General features: G+C 40.9%; 2 long non-coding RNA genes across 5 annotated transcripts in view; both read left to right on the forward strand.

Moving 5' to 3' along the window:
* Positions 1–999: 999 nt before the first annotated feature.
* LOC138990413 (uncharacterized) overlaps positions 1,000–15,844 on the forward strand; it is a 236,290-nt gene continuing 221,445 nt past the window's right edge. For all 4 annotated transcript variants that reach the window (XR_011466508.1, XR_011466505.1, XR_011466507.1 and 1 more), the window contains exon 1: positions 1,000–1,100. This is a non-coding gene — a long non-coding RNA (uncharacterized lncRNA). The remainder of the gene's footprint in view (positions 1,101–15,844) is intronic.
* LOC138990415 (uncharacterized) lies at positions 7,982–14,707 on the forward strand. Its single transcript, XR_011466509.1, has 3 exons — positions 7,982–8,363; positions 8,606–8,696; positions 13,407–14,707. It is a non-coding gene; the product is annotated as an uncharacterized lncRNA (long non-coding RNA).

Below are 15,844 nucleotides of genomic sequence, written 5' to 3' on the forward strand. Positions count from 1 at the left end.
AATGGTACATAGGGTTATAACCCTGTCAGATATAAAATATTTTATTAAGAAGTGTTCATTATGCATTTTCCACTCTAGTTTCCCGACAGATGCACACAATAGAAAGATCAACGACCCTGGTTTTAGATCTAGGTCCACAGACAAACATACCAGGTGGATTATCTCTTAGCATGTCACTTAAGCTCTGTGTCAGTTTCCTAATTTGTTAAAAAAAAAAAAAAAATGCCATAGAGGGCAAAACGGTTCTTATCGACCCTTAGTGAAAATATATCTCTATATCTGCTATATTTTTGTCAAAGAAATCTTATATGGCATGGGTGGGAGGGGGTGGTCAGTGTTATTAGAGTGAGGGAATGGTTGAGGGCGAGAAAGCAACTAATATTTGATTGTCTTCTCAGTGACGGCAGTGCTAGGCTTCACAGACACGTGACCAGTGCAGTCGTACTGGGCTTTGCATTCGGCAGGGTCCTGTGCCTGGTTTACTCATGGTGGCCACCATTCTAAAATCCTTAATAACGTTATCTTTGATTTTGTGGTCTGTACGTGAAGCTGGATATGAGGATGGAGACATACTTGGACCTCTGCTCTGCCTTCCCACCAGTCTGAGATTGTTTCCTAGGTCACGCCTCGGCTCCTGCCTTTCTGGGCCCTGGCTAGCCTCCCTCTAGCTCTATCAGCAACAGGTGGGACCTCCCCCGTTAGCAGGCGTCTGGGCGCAGGCACGAAGCGGGTCTCTCCTGCCCCGGGTATTTCAGAGCGGGGCATTGCAGGGGCTGAGGGTGGGGCAAGCCTTTTACCCACTGGGGATCCAGGTAACAAGTGCATTTCTGAGGACTTGGGTTGGAGTGTTGGGCTAGGAGGAGGGGAAGATGCCTGGCTCAACACCCAGCTCCTAAGATAGGCCTAGTGTGTGGGTTGAGTGGCTGGTAAGAGTGGCTGGGCTCCTGGCAGCTATAAGCTCCCACATGCAGGTACGCATGCGCCACGTGAAAAGTGCCAGGTGAGGCGGGGCGGGCGCGGCTGGTGGCTGCACGTTTACTCCTGCGCTTCTAGGAGCTCAAAGGAAAAATACCCGGAGAGAGAGAGACCAAGGAAGAAAGGTAAAAGTTTTGTGTTTTAGTATCTATAATGACACATTATACCGGCTTTTGGAACCAGGTACCCCCATATTTTCATTAGGTACTGAGCCCTGCAAATTATTTGGCTTACTGGGTGTGTCAGACATGCATTAGATTGTTGAAGAGGTTAGGTATAGGGAGCGTCTAGCAAAGCGTCTGGTAACGTGGTGGGTTCTGATAAACAAAAGGCTTAGGAAGGAAACTGGGCGTCTTCAAAGTACAAAAACATTAGGAGGGAAGTTTTGGAAGGGACTGCTAGTCTTGACAGAATCGTGAGCAGAGTCCTTTGATTTTACTTTTGCTCTTCTTTCCCCATCATGAGTACCCCTGGCTAATTCTAGGGCGTGGTTTGTTCCTTTGATCTTGAAGATTTCAAGAGCAGTTAGAGAAAAGACACTAAATCTAGCAAATCTTTTGCAGTGCTCCATCCGTGCGGTCAGCTGAGCAGTGTTTCGATACAGATTAAAAAGGTGGCTGTGAAATGTTAGAATTGAAAGGCTGCTTAAAGTGCCATTACCCCAGCGTACATTTTCCCAGGTAGATTTCTTCACTGTGTGTGTTTGAACTTCAAAGTAGAACAGGGTAAGGGTGGCATGAACCTGTGAAAGGTTTAAGGCTCTCAGTAGAAGGAGGAAAAATAAACTTAGCCTTGGGGGAAACCCTATTTTGTGTAGATGGTTGGATGGCATCACCGACTGAATGGACATGTGTTTGAGTAAGCTCTGGGAGTTGGTTATAGACAGGGAAGCCTGGTGTGCTGCAGTCCATGCGGTCGCAAAGAGTCCGACACGACTGAGCGACTGAACTGAACTGAACCCATTAGCTTAACTAAAGGAGTTTACATAGCTTGTTGAGAAACATTTTCCAGATAAGCCGCTGTTTTCTCTTATCTCGTTTTTACCTTTGCAACTAACCCATGAGCAGTAAACTCAGAAATCTTATGAAGTTTTACAGCTAACAAGATAATTCATGAATGTAATATGTTTGGTCTGGTGAAATCTATTTTTATTCATTGCATAGTACATAGAGTGCACTGTACTTTCTTCCAAGTAACTTTTGGAAGATATCTGGCAAAATAATTCAATATGACTAGCAGTTATTTTTTGGAGACTGGTATTGTTTTGACACGGAGAGCATTGAAAACATATGGTCTTTCATGTTTCTTGCCTTGTGCTTTCCTTAAAAATGTTTATATTTGCTTATGGTAAAATGCATTAAGTTTCATAATCCTGAACAACCTTCTGGTACACAGATTCACTTTCAAGCAGTGCGACTGGGGAAACAGAAGTTTTTACAAAAAAAGATGCGATTTTCTTATGTAGCTATGCATTTTATACAGTACAGGTGCCAATTTTGATCTTGATTTTTTTTCCCCTAATGTTCAAATTCAAAAGCAACTGTATAAATTATCTCTATGCCACCTTGCCAATAGCTTATATTTTCCATCAGTGAAAGTTTGGCCGGAATCTGTTGGCTCCAAAGTTAGGACAAAGTCTGAGCTCGTTTACAGGGTTTCTACCATAGTCACTGACCCTTGTGATTTTGACGGTGAGCGTTTCCTGGGCACACTGCAGAGTGAGATGGCTCGACTGAATGGTTTTCCTTGACACAGGATGACTATAAAAAGTACATTTTGTCATATACTGTGATTGATCTATTGGGCATTGTTGCTAGTACTGTTTCCTTTATGTCCAGAATCAGTAATCTTTCTTTTTCACATGTGCCATATTTAAATCACAGGAGAGGTAGTTTTGATTGTGCTCACCAACAGTGGAAATCTAAAGTAAATTTTGAAAACATCTTAATGTACATATTTTTAAAAGAGGGATTGTTTTGGGGTATACTGAAATCAAATCTGAGATTTCATGTTAGTTGGGCAAACTTTATATTTTGATTTATTTTGTTATGTGTTACAGTTTTATAGAACACATGCCATCTTTTAAAGCCATATAGACACTTTGACTTTGTTGGCCTTTATTTTAGTTGATGGCAAATTCAGCCTAAAACAGTAATTAGTACTAAATTTAGAACAGTTGTATCATGGTGGTGATGACTTTATACCAAAGGAGAATTCTGAGACCCCACTATAAGATTGGAAAATACCTTACTGTATTCAGAGTTGAAAGTTTGCAGCTTGTCTTTTTAAAGCCCCTTTATATTCCAGCTATGTCTTAATTTCTTGATTTATTAGAATTGTGTTTCTTTTAGAGAACTTTAGCATACCAAAGTAAGATTTTAAGAGATATCCCCTACCCCCAAATTTATAAAAACGCCAGTTGAAATATCAGTGTAACTAATGCCCAAATGCTCATCTTATAATGAATGTGGTTTTCTAAGCACACAATTTTCCAGTACTTTGGGCCAATTTTCAACAAAAAAATTATTTAATCTTTATTTGAGGTATAGTTTAAGGCAAAACAACTTCACTCTTAGTACTTTGGAATTCATTCAAGAATCAAATTGTTACAAGTGATTCAATCTGTTCACTGTCTTGGGTTTTTCAGAGATTATCCACCTGTAGTAAATTGAAGAACCAAAAAAGGCTGTATTGTTAGAACATTTTCCAATTGGACCATTAAGTACTTTCTGGAGATTTTGTCTCTGAAAATGATGGGCATGGCATACACTGTTCTGTTTGTTTTGAGAAGATAATAATAGCAACAAAGAGACAATCATTAGGATGTATAGATATTTCCATATAGACAGCATATGAATTCTCAAGGTTAAAGCACTTTAAAAAGGGTTTTACTTTTTGGAAGTTACATGGGCATAGAGATGGGAGAATCAGGCCAATACTTATTAGTATGATTAAACCATTCTTACAAAGGGTCTAACTACAATAGAAACAAGTCATCCAGAGCCTGATTGAAGTGAGGTAATGAATATAATAAGCTTCAGAAGCAAGAGAAAACAAAGTTCTTCCAAATGGTTCAGTTTGATAAGTATTAAAATTAGAGGGTGCTCATCTTGGAATGGAGAAGGAAATGGCAACCCACTCCAGTGTTCTTGCCTGGAGAATCCCATGGACAGGGGAGCCTGGTGGGCTGCCGTCTATGGGGTCGCACAGAGTCGGACATGACTGGAGCAACTTAGCAGCAGCAGCAGCAGCAGCAGCATCTTGGAATAGTTAGTAACATCACCATTTTCAGATGCTACTCTAAGGATTCCTACAAGTACTGTGGGACCTAGGTAAAGAGTACTTCTGATTATCCAGTTTCGTTATGAACATTTCATTCCCAAGGAAGAAATAATAGACCTTGTGAAAAGTACATGCCATGAAGTCATCAGAAAGAGTATGCCTCTCTGTTTTGCAAATTCTTGATATTCTGGATGTACTTCTTATGATCTTAATTGCCTGAAATCTGTTTGGCATGCTTTGTAATCTTTCCAAGTCAATAAAATGTTTTGTCTTTTGAACATACTTCTGTTCAGATCCAGCTAGTACAGCAGATTTCCGAGTCTGATGTTGAATGGTTTTAGTTCAGAGCTTTGCAGACTGGGAATATTTTTGTAGTGAAAGCTACAAAGAAGGGAGATTTGCCCTATAATTGTATATTCTAAAAATCAGTCAAAACTTAACAAATTTAGGTCAAATATCTGAAAGTATGTGTTTAGTTCCTCAGTTTTAGAAGTTGTAAAAATATAGTTAAAAATATTTTTTCTTACTACAAACCTCTTTTCAGTATATCAGGATGAACAGAGTTCAGCTGAAGAAGAAAAATCAATGTATCTTTTGAGGAAAAGCACTTCTGATGGATTTTGTTTTATTTAGACCTGTTCCAGCAGAATGCAGTTATGAGTCTGGAAGCTAGATGCTGGCCCACATAATCTGTGTGTCCTTCCTCTAAGGAGATTTGGTTAAGAGCAGTATCTGAGCCCCCAAAAGAGATTATTCCATTTTAAGGCAGTTTTGAGTTTTGGAGAAACTTTGTGTCACTGCCTCTTGCTTGAATAGGGGAATTTGACAAACACAGCAAAATCCACGGAAATGCTGGTCCCTCTTGAGAAACCAGTAGGAGGCAATGGCCCTAAAACTCTGTGCAAGGAGCAACTGAAAGAGGTCCCTGGTGATTTCTCTTGACTAGTTAGAAATTCTTCAAAGTCATATCTTGTTCCTAAGAGGCAATCTCTAGGCATAGCCAGATGAGAAGCCTTGGAAGATGGCCTTCACCTGGGGGCTCATTTTTATCAGTCATTCTGGAACCTAGTACTTGGGGAAAAGAACAGAAATCAAGGTCTTCTGTGAAGTCAGACAAGACTCTTACTCATCCCAAACATACAATTTAGAGAAGCATTAAAAAAAAAAAAGTGGACCATTTCTATAGAGTATCTTAAATTGTCAGATCTGGAAATTTCACAAAACTAGAAATTATTTAGTCTAATCCAATCACCTGCTTTTCCTATGCCTTAAGTACTGGACTGATTTAGTGGTGTAATTGCCAAGGCTTGTTTATGTGGCAGGGTGAAGTGAGTGGCCATCTGGCAAACTGCAACTTAAATTCCCATTCCCCTGCCTAATGATCAGTTGTCCTTTTGAAGATTATTTCTTCCTAACAGACCTATTAAAGACATGCCCGTAACCCAGTATTGCACACACTTCACACATGACATCTTATGAATTCCTAAATTAACAAGTGAGATGTTTTTGCAACTTTCAGTATTTTTAGCAATCCTTTCAACTTTCAATAAAGTTTTCTCTCAAGTGACCGATTTTTACTCTGACTGGAGTATAGGTGAAAACTGTTTATCCCTTGCGTTTATTTCTGTGTCAAATATTTATATCATTCTAAGACACTAAGTCACAGCTGAGTTAAACATTCTCATCTTACAGACAAGCTGTGCTTTCATTGGCTTCTATTTCCAACTCCAGGGTTCAGTATCTTGGAGAAGAGAAATGGGAAATGGAGCTATATACGTACATACGTGTGTGTGTGTGTATTTATTTTTTAATAAGAGGAATGTCTACAAAATGCTGACTCTTTGTCAGGCCTACTCACTAGCTAGTTTTCTCTTTGGTCTGAGTACTGCTGAATTTTGAGAGGTTGAAAATACAAATGTTAACTTTACTAATACCAGGTGTCTACTGTATCTCTATGGAGAAGGCAATGGCACCCCACTCCAGTACTCTTGCCTGGAAAATCCCATGGACGGGGGAGCCTGGTGGGCTGCAGGCCATGGGGTCACACAGAGTCGGACACGACTGAAGCGACTTAGTGACTGTGTCTCTAAATTAACCTAGTGTAAAATATTTTGGGCTTCTCAGGTGGCTCAGTGGTAAAGAATCCGCCTGCCAATGCAGGAGACGTAGGTTCGATCCCTGGGTTGGGAAGATCCCCTGGAGGTGAAAATGGTAACCCACTGCGGTATTCTTGCCTGGAACATCCCATGGACAGAAGAGTATGGTGGGCTACAGTCCATGGTGTTGCAAAGAATCAGACATTACTGAGCATACACACACAAGATATTTTGACAAAATATTTTTTAATTTCAGGAGGTACTTCACAATACAGCATGTTCTCTGTCTAATCTAATCTGTTCATCCAGAATTGCCAAATGGTTGATTTAGTCATCACTGCATTTCCAGTTGTCTTTTTAGTGGCATCCGTGTCACGTGTTCTCCAGTTGTCTGTTTATTTCTTTCATTTTCACAGCTTCCGTGAGCTAATGTGGCTAATTCTCAAATCAAATACATAACCATTTTTTTGGTAGGCAGTCACTGTACATTGGGCTTCCCAGAATCCTCCTGTAATGCAGAAGACCCAGGGTTTGGTCCCTGGGTTGGGAAGATCCCCTGGAGAAGGGAAAGGCTATCCACTCCAGTGTTCTGGCCTAGAGAAATCCATGGACTGTATAGTCCATGGGGTTGCAAAGAGTCGGACACGACTGAGCAATTTTCACTTCACTTCACTGTACATTACACATTTCCCCAGTTAGGCCTCTCAAGGAGTGTAAGATCTAGTATTACCCTTGTTCTATAGATGATTAATTTGAGCTATATCTGATTCCAAAACCCAAGCTATGTTGGCTTTCAGAAACCGCTGCACCTCTAGGATATTTAGCAGGCAACACAAACCCACCATACTCCAAAGCAAATGATAATCTCCCTTGGGAAAATCGGCAACAGCTCCAGATTTTACTCAACTCTGTTTCTTTTAGTGGAACCACCATCCTAGTCTGGCCTGAGATCTCAGTGTCTTTTTCTTTCTTTTGCCCCTCATGCCCGCAAACCCCAAGTATCTTTACCTCTTACTTGAACGCTAAATTGGTCTCTAATTTAGTGTTGTTTTTTTCCCGTCTCTCTTTTTCCTCTGCAATTAATTTTATTTTCCTTTTCTAGCTTAAACTTAAATCACAACTCCAATTAGTCGTTTAAATCCTCAGAATATTTCATAGCTTCATCACTGGCTACGAAATGAAGAACAGATGCTTCTAGCTGATATTCATGTCTTCCTTTATTGTTCAGTTGCTGTCATGTCTGACTCTTTGAGACCCCATTGCTGGCAGCACACCAGGCTTCTCTGTCCTTTTCTGTCTCCTGGAGTTTGCTCAAGCTCCTGTCCATTGAGTTGATGATGCCATCCAACCATCTCATTCTCTGTTGCCCCCTTCTCCCCCTGCCCTCAATCTTTCCCAGAATCAGGGGTTTTTTCCCCCAGTGAATCAGCTCTTCACATTAGGTGGCCAGAGTACTGGAGCTTCAGCTTCAGTCTTAGTTCTTCCAATGAATATTCAGAGTTGATTTTCTTTAGGATCAAACCAGTCTTCCTTTCTGGTGGAGATTACAAAACAAACAAACCTCAAACACCTGCCCTCATCAGACACATATGAAGCAAGGTTTGAGCAGAGCTTTCACCTTTACTACAAACAACAACCACATGCCAGCCTGGACGTAATAGATGGTAACTGACACTTGCAGAGACAACAGGAAGTCTGAGGACCTGAAGGCATCAGTAGAATTTATACCCTGTCCAGGGGTCCACGTCTGCTCTCTCCACTGACCTGTGGGAAGGCAGGCCCAATGTTGTTGCCAGAACTTTAGATTTTTTCAAGAGAAGCTAAACTCTTAGACTTTTATATGATATTCTCCCATTTTTAAAATACTGGTAGCTACTTCAAATACAGCTTGCTTTCGCTCCCTCTCCCTCTTTCTGTGTCTTTCTCTTTCTTCAGTTAGAAAATAAAGCTAAACACTGACCAGGCCAAATAAATCATCGGGTAGCTGCATTCAGTTTGTGGTCTGAAAATGTAAGTAGTATGCTTCTCTCACTCCCGTGTGTGGGCTTTATGTTCCATTCCCGACCTTTCTCCCAGCCTGACTTCTGTGGTTTTGTCTCTCTGCCTTTGTTTTTGTAGTTCTTATCTGCAGAAAAACCTCCTTTATATCCAGTCTATTGAAGTCTTATCTATTATTGCAGTCTATCTCAACTTCTATGTCCTCCACAAAGTCTCTCCTGATCCTCTCAGCCAGGCATCTTCCTTTCTTACAGACTTGAGTCATCTCTTCTGTGGTCCATTTCTTCACTGCCATGCATATTGGCTCTTGTCACTGACCTTCTACTTGACTGGAAAATGCATGAGGTAAGGACATCTCTGGAACCTCACAGTCTTTGTCAATAGCTTCTAAATATAGCTGAACTTCAACAAATCTTATTTTGAACTTGCCAAGAATGGGAGGAAGAGTCTGTGTTTTTTGGATATTTTTGTTTCAATTTAGCAACTGCAGGTCACCTGCTTCTCATCTAAAGAAGATGGGTTCATCTTGTCCTCTTCTTTCTTGCACAGCCAAGATAGCATTTCACCATATCTATGAAAACTCACCTTTGTAACCCACAGTGTAACATGGCATCTGCTTGCTTTAAGGAGAAAAAACATCATTGTGCAGGAACATCTTCTGGTATATAGAAAATCGATCCGAGCCAGGATCCTTTCTCAGTAATAGGATCCTAGCCCACTCCTTTCTCAATAATAAGGCTTCAGATTTGCTCATTCTTGTTCTCATTTAGAGCACATGTATTCTTTCAGACCCTGTGAGGTATCACTCCATGTTCAGAATCAGTGCTCTGAACCTGAAGTTTCCCTGCTATGCCACATCAAGTTGTGGACTGCGTCTACAGACCAGCAGGCGGGCTACCACATAGCCAGTGAATGACCACAGAGTACATCGGGAACTTGGTCATGCATATTTAAAAGCACTCAGCCTGAGCACATTTTTATCGATGAATAATAGGTGCTTTTACTTACCTATAGCATCATACTGCAGTTTAAAAGCAAACCTGCTGCAATTAGATCCTCAGCTTTCAGGTGTAGAAAAGCCTTTACAGAAAGCAGTGCTCCTGTATAATCCTGATTCTTGTGCTCTAATCAGCTTGAGGGTTTTAGTTATAGTTTAAGAAACTTTGGTCAAGCCAGGACATGCCCTAAACTATATTCTCGTGAGCAGAGTTGTAGTTATGTTTGTATTTAGCATAATACACATCAAAAACTGTTAAAAATATTCAGTGTAACAGTATTCAAGAAAACCTAAAAGAAAAATACCAATCTCCCAACCACCTAACATGTAATCATTAATTTGATTTCTTGTTTCCTTTCAGTATTTCTTCAAATCTGCAAATATATTTTAACTAGTGTCAAGCATACTTTGTGCGGTAAGCACACGTTATGAACTGCAATTTTGTTTTATATTAAACGTTTTTAACCCAACAAAAATGATTCTGGTATATGCCAGTAAATTGTTGCATCTTTTAATGGAAAGTGATCTAGAGCTATAATAGGACCTGCATGTGTATATTCTGAGGTTTTTAGTTCCTTGAGGGATTAAGAAAAAAGTCATAAAGGAACAATAACCTCACCAACCATATGTGTTTAGCCTCACACTTCAATAGCTTGTTATTTGCCAGTGCTAGAAACACAACCCTGTGATGGGTATGCACAATAGAGATTCATATAGAAACTAAAATCCTGCGAGACAGGTGCTGGCCAGTATTCATCTTTAAATGGGTTTAACGTGTATCACTTTTCACTTTCATGCATTGGAGAAGGAAATGGCAACCCACTCCAGTGTTCTTGCCTGGAGAATCCCAGGGACGGGGGAGCCTGATGGGCTGCCGTCTATGGGGTCGCACAGAGTCAGACAAGACTGAAGTGACTTAGCAGTAGCAGCATGAAAAATTTCAGTCTTAAAAAATAATTGACACTGATGCCTTATCAGCCAGTCCTGAGCCCTACATGGTCCAGGTGGCATTTCCTGAGGGGATACTGGGACGTTTCTGAAGCAGAGAGGCTCACAGGGATATCTCCCTTCCTTGTTGGCTTTCAATATATTGAACAGTATTGCATTTTGTGCACTCAGTTAAGTAGGTTTATGGATTATATTTTTTAGTTAAAAAAATAACTCACAACGGACAATTAGCTTAAAATTTCTCAAAAGAAGTAGAGTGTTGAAGATAATACTGATAATAACAAGCACATTGTAACAAACAAAATTCTCTGGCGTACTTAGTGGAGGAGAAATACATATGATGATTCATTTTAATGTATTATTAAACAGCATTTTTCATTCTCAGTAATTCCTTTCTACAGGAATTACTGTTTTTTTAAAGGCTACTGCTCCAACGCAAGCTTCATTGTGATGTGGGGCAGCACAGAATATCTGTCTGCCTTTATGGCCAGGAGCTTTGAGGCTGTGAGCGATGAATCTGGGGACCCCAAAGACCCTTGGATGGGGTGCAGCAGCTGCAGTGGGGACCTTGGGGATTTCATGGAGCAGGCATGGGGGACATCTGCTGGGGATAGGACGGATTCTCAACCTGCTGCTGCTTCTGCTGCTAAGCCGCTTCAGTCGTGTCCAACTCTGTGCGACCCCATAGACGGCAGCCCACCAGGCTCCGCCGTCTGCAGGATTCTCGAGGCAAGAACACTGGAGTGGGTTGCCATTTCCTTCTCCAATGCATGAAAGTGGAAAGTGACAGTGAAGTTGCTCAGTCGTGTCCGACTCTTAGCAACCCCATGGACTGCAGCCTACCAGGCTCCTCCGTCCATGGGGTTTTCCAGGCAAGAGTACTGGAGTGGGGTGCCATCGCCTTCTCCGTCCTGTTCTCACTAGTGGTTCCCAAACTTGTCTACATCTTGGTTCCACCTGGGGAGCTTAGACAACTTCCAGGGCTTGTGTCCCATCGCTAGTGACTCATTTCAGCTGATCCGAGGTGTAACCTGTGCTTTGCAATTTTGCTTTTTAAAAAGTTTTTATTTTATATTGGAGTAGAGTTGATTAACAATGTTGGGTTAGTTTCGAGTGTACAACAGTGTGATTCAGTTATGCATATATCTGTTTTGTTTGTTAAATTCTTTTCCCATTTAGATTATTACAGAGCATTGAGCTGAGTTCCCTGTGCTATACAGTAGGTCCTTGTTGGTTCTCTAATTTTTTCTGAGGTAATCTCTTTTTAAATTTTTAACTGGAAAATAATTGCATTACAGTGTTGTGTTGGTTTCTGCTGTGCAATTTTTAAAAGATCCCAGGTGATCCTAATTTGCAGGCAGGATTGGGAATCACTATTTTAGAACATTTCCAGTGTTCTGTCAGCATATAAAAAACATAGCTCATCTCTGTGCCTTTTCAAACAGGAAGATCTCTTACTCCTGATGACTAATTTTGAACTGCAAATATCAAAATACGTTTTGAAATTAAAATTTTTCTTTGTGTTGCAAGTAATTGTGTTCCAATATCAAACAAAAGGCAAACAGAACTGGAAATTTTTTAATAGAAACATTTCTAATAGAAGCAATGTAATCTCCTTGCTCTGGGATTTATGGCTAAAGATATTTAAGTAAATTTTTCAGTCACACCAAATCTAGTAAGACAAGTATCATCTCTACAATCATCAAGAAAAGTCTCATAGTAAATAGAAGATAAAACCTTGTCCTGATCTTTGACAAAGACTGCATATGTCTGCTCCGAAACATTTAGTGTAGTTCTAGCCAATAGACTTTAAGAAAGACAGAGCAAATCCAGAGAATAGAAAAAGGAAATCATAAACTATTAAAGCAAAGTAGATGGTGGGTAGTGGGTAGGAGGAGATCACATTTTTGAGAGAGGGAGAAAAAAAATCTAGTGTTTTGCAATCTAAAAGTCAGTGTGATCGTTTATTTGAAACCTAAAAGCCTCTTGATGAAGGTGACAGAGGAGTGTGAAAAAGTTGGCTTAAAACCCAACATACAGAAAATGAAGATCATGGCATCTGGTCCCATCACTTCATGGCAAATAGATGGGGAAACAGTGGAAACAGTGTCAGAATTTATTTTTTTGGCCTCCAAAATCACTTCAGATGGTGATTGCAGCCATGAAATTAAAAGATGTTTACTCCTTGGAAGAAAAGTTATGACCAACCTAGATAGCATATTCAAAAGCAGAGACATTACTTTGCCAACAAAGGTCCATCTAGTCAAGGTTATGGTTTTTCCTGTGGTCATGTATGGATGTGAGAGTTGGACTATGAAGAAAGCTGAGCGCCACAAAGAATTGATGCTTTTGAACTGTGGTGTTGGAGAAGACTCTTGAGAGTCCCTTGGACTGCAAGGAGATCCAACCAGTCCATTCTGAAGGAGATCAGCCCTGGGATTTCTTTGGAGGGAATGATGCTGAAGCTGAAACTCCAGTACTTTGGCCACCTCATGTGAAGAGTTGACTCATTGGAAAAGACTCTGATGCTGGGAGGGATTGGAGGCAGGAGAAGAAGGGGATGACAGAGGATGAGATGGCTGGATGGCATCACTGACTCGATGGACGTGAGTCTGAGTGAACTCCGGAGGTTGGTGATGGACAGGGAGGCCTGGCGTGCTGCAATTCATGGGGTCGCAAAGAGTCGGACATGACTGAGCAACTGAACTGAACTGAAAACTTACTAAGGGATTCCCTTGTGGCTCAGCAGGTAAAGAATCTGCCCGCAATGCGGGAGACCTGGGTTTGATCCCTGGGTTGGGAAGATCCCCAGGAGAAGGGAAAGGCTACCCACTCCAGTATTCTGACCTGGAGAATTCCATGGACTGTATATAGTCCATGGGGTCACAAAGAGTCAGACACAAGTGAATGACTTTCACGTCTCCTTTTTTCATGACTGTCCATAGGCATCGGATGGAGAAATATCTGAATATCTTTCTTTTCTTTACTATATAACACATTAGTGGCTTGGGCAGCACATCCTTTCTCACTATTCCTGTAAGTAGAAGATACTCAGAGTAAAGATTAAAAATATCACTTCCTCAAGAGTAAACCTTTATTTTCTTTTTCAGGTACCAATCCAACTGACTCTACCTTATGAAGGCCTTTGAATATCGCTCTTCTCCCCGTGTTTCTAGTTCAGGCCATGGTGTCCTTCCTGGATTACTGCAGCAGTTTCCTGACTGGTCTTCATGCATCCTGACTCGTTCTCTTCTAGTCTATTCCCATATCAGGACACACACCACTCTGTAACCTGGTCCTCCATTTCGCTCACATTTCCCCCACCATCCAACACAGTACATGGCATGTAGAGGATAGAGAATAAATATTTCTTGTGTAAGTTGAGGAATATAGTTCTTTTCCCTCTTTCCTCCTCATTATACACTGCTCCAAGCTTCTCTTGAATGAGGAAGCTCTCTGGCTAAAACAGATGAGTTATGAAGCATGGCTGCAAGAGCAAGCATGTGAGGAAACAGATATACATATGCTCCTCAGCTGAACTTCTTGACATCACCAATTTGGAGGTTATGATCAAATGCCGAGTCTGTTGTCATTACCTTCTAAAAGTTCTAGGAGAGAACATTTCTACTTTTTCATTTCTTGAATTAGTCAATGCTGTACTATGTAGGGGGCTTCCCTGGGGGCTCAGACAGTAAAGAATCTGCCTGCAATACAGGAGACATGGGTTCCATCCCCAGTTCAGGAAGATCCCCTGGAGAAGGGAATGGCTACCCATTCCAGTATTCCTGCCTGGTTAATTCCATGGACAGAGGAGCCTGGTGGGCTACAGTCCATGGGGTTGCAAGGAGATAGACATGACTAAGCGACTATGTAGAGTGAATCATTAGCTACAGGTTTATGAATGGTTTTTGTTAGGTTGATTCTAATTTATAGCTTTATGTCTTTATATTCTGTCTTTATGTCTTTATATTCTGTCTTTATATCTTTATATTCTGTATATTAGTTAGTCTATATTAACTTTTATTTAATTGTAAATTAAATATTTCTTGTTCAATTTCCAGGAATTTGGTTGGTCATAGTAGCGATTTTAAACTTAAAATTGCCAAGTGCAGAGCATAGTGTGTCTAAAGCTGTGCTTTTCTATAACATTTTAATTTCAGTGTGGATAATCATAATTCCATAATTGCCAAAAGATCATGGCATCTGGTCCCATCACTTCATGGCAAATAGATGGAGAAACAGTGGAAATAGTGGCAGACTTTATTTTGGGGGGCTCCAAAATCACTGCAGATGGTGATTGCAGCCATGAAATTAAAAGATGCTTACTCCTTGGAAGGAAAGTTATGACCAACCTAGACAGCATATTAAAAAGCCCAGACATTACTTTGGCAACAAAGATCTGTCTAGTCAAGGCTATGTTTTTTCCAGAAGTCATGTATGGATGTGAGAGTTGGACTATAAAGAAAGCTGAGGACCAAAGAATTGATGCTTTTGAACTGTGGTGTTGGAGAAGACTCTTGAGAGTCCCTTGGACTGCAAAGAGATCCAACCAGTCCATCCTAAAGGAGACCAGTGCTGGGTGTTCATTGGAAGGACTGATGTTGAAGCTGAAACTTCAATACTTTGGCCACCTGATGCGAAGAACTGACTCATTGGAAAAGACCCTGATGCTGGGTAAGATTGAAGGCAGGAGGATAAGGGGACCACAGGGGATGAGGTGGTTGGATGGCATCACTGATTCAATGGGCATGAGTTTGAGTAAGCTCTGGGAGTTGGTGATGGACAGGGAGGCCTGGTGTGCTGCAGTCCATGTGGTCGCAAACAGTTGGACATGACTGAGCGACTGAACTGAATCACAATTAGATTAACAAATTTCAAAAGTTTCTTGAGTCTTTTAAAAAGCAATTTTGTGCATACATTTTCTGATTAGTTATACAAATGGAAATGTACTTATATTTTAAAATTTGACATTATACTTTTCCTGATTTTTCCTTATCACTAGGAACATGGCGCACACGGCCTGTGCAGAACTTCATTTCAGTCGCTCAGTCGTGTCCGACTCTTTGCGACTCCGTGGACTGCAGCATGCTAGGCATCCCTGTCCATCACCAACTCCCGGAGCTTGCTCAAACTCATGTCCATTGAATCAGTGATGCCATCCAACCACCTCATCCTCTGTTGTCCCCTTCTCCTCCTGCCTTCAATCTTTCCCAGCATTAGGGTCTTTTCTAATGAGTCAGTTCTTTGCATCAGGTGGCCAAATACTGGTGTTTCAGCTTCAGCATGAGTCCTTCCAATGAATATTCAGGACTGATTTCCTTTAGGATGGACTGGTTGGATCTCCTTGCTGTCCAAAGGACTCTCAAGAGTCTTCTCCAACACCACAGTTCAAAAGCATCGATTCTTTGGTGCTCAGCTTTCTTCACAGTCCAACTCTCATATCCATACATGACCACTGGAAAAACCATAGCCTTGACTAGATGGACCTTTGTCAGCAAAGTAATTGGTAAATAGAGTAATTTGTAATCTGTAAAGCAAAGTAATTGTG

This window comes from Bos mutus, chromosome 2, assembly GCF_027580195.1.
Source record: "Bos mutus isolate GX-2022 chromosome 2, NWIPB_WYAK_1.1, whole genome shotgun sequence".
NCBI lineage: Eukaryota > Metazoa > Chordata > Mammalia > Artiodactyla > Bovidae > Bos > Bos mutus.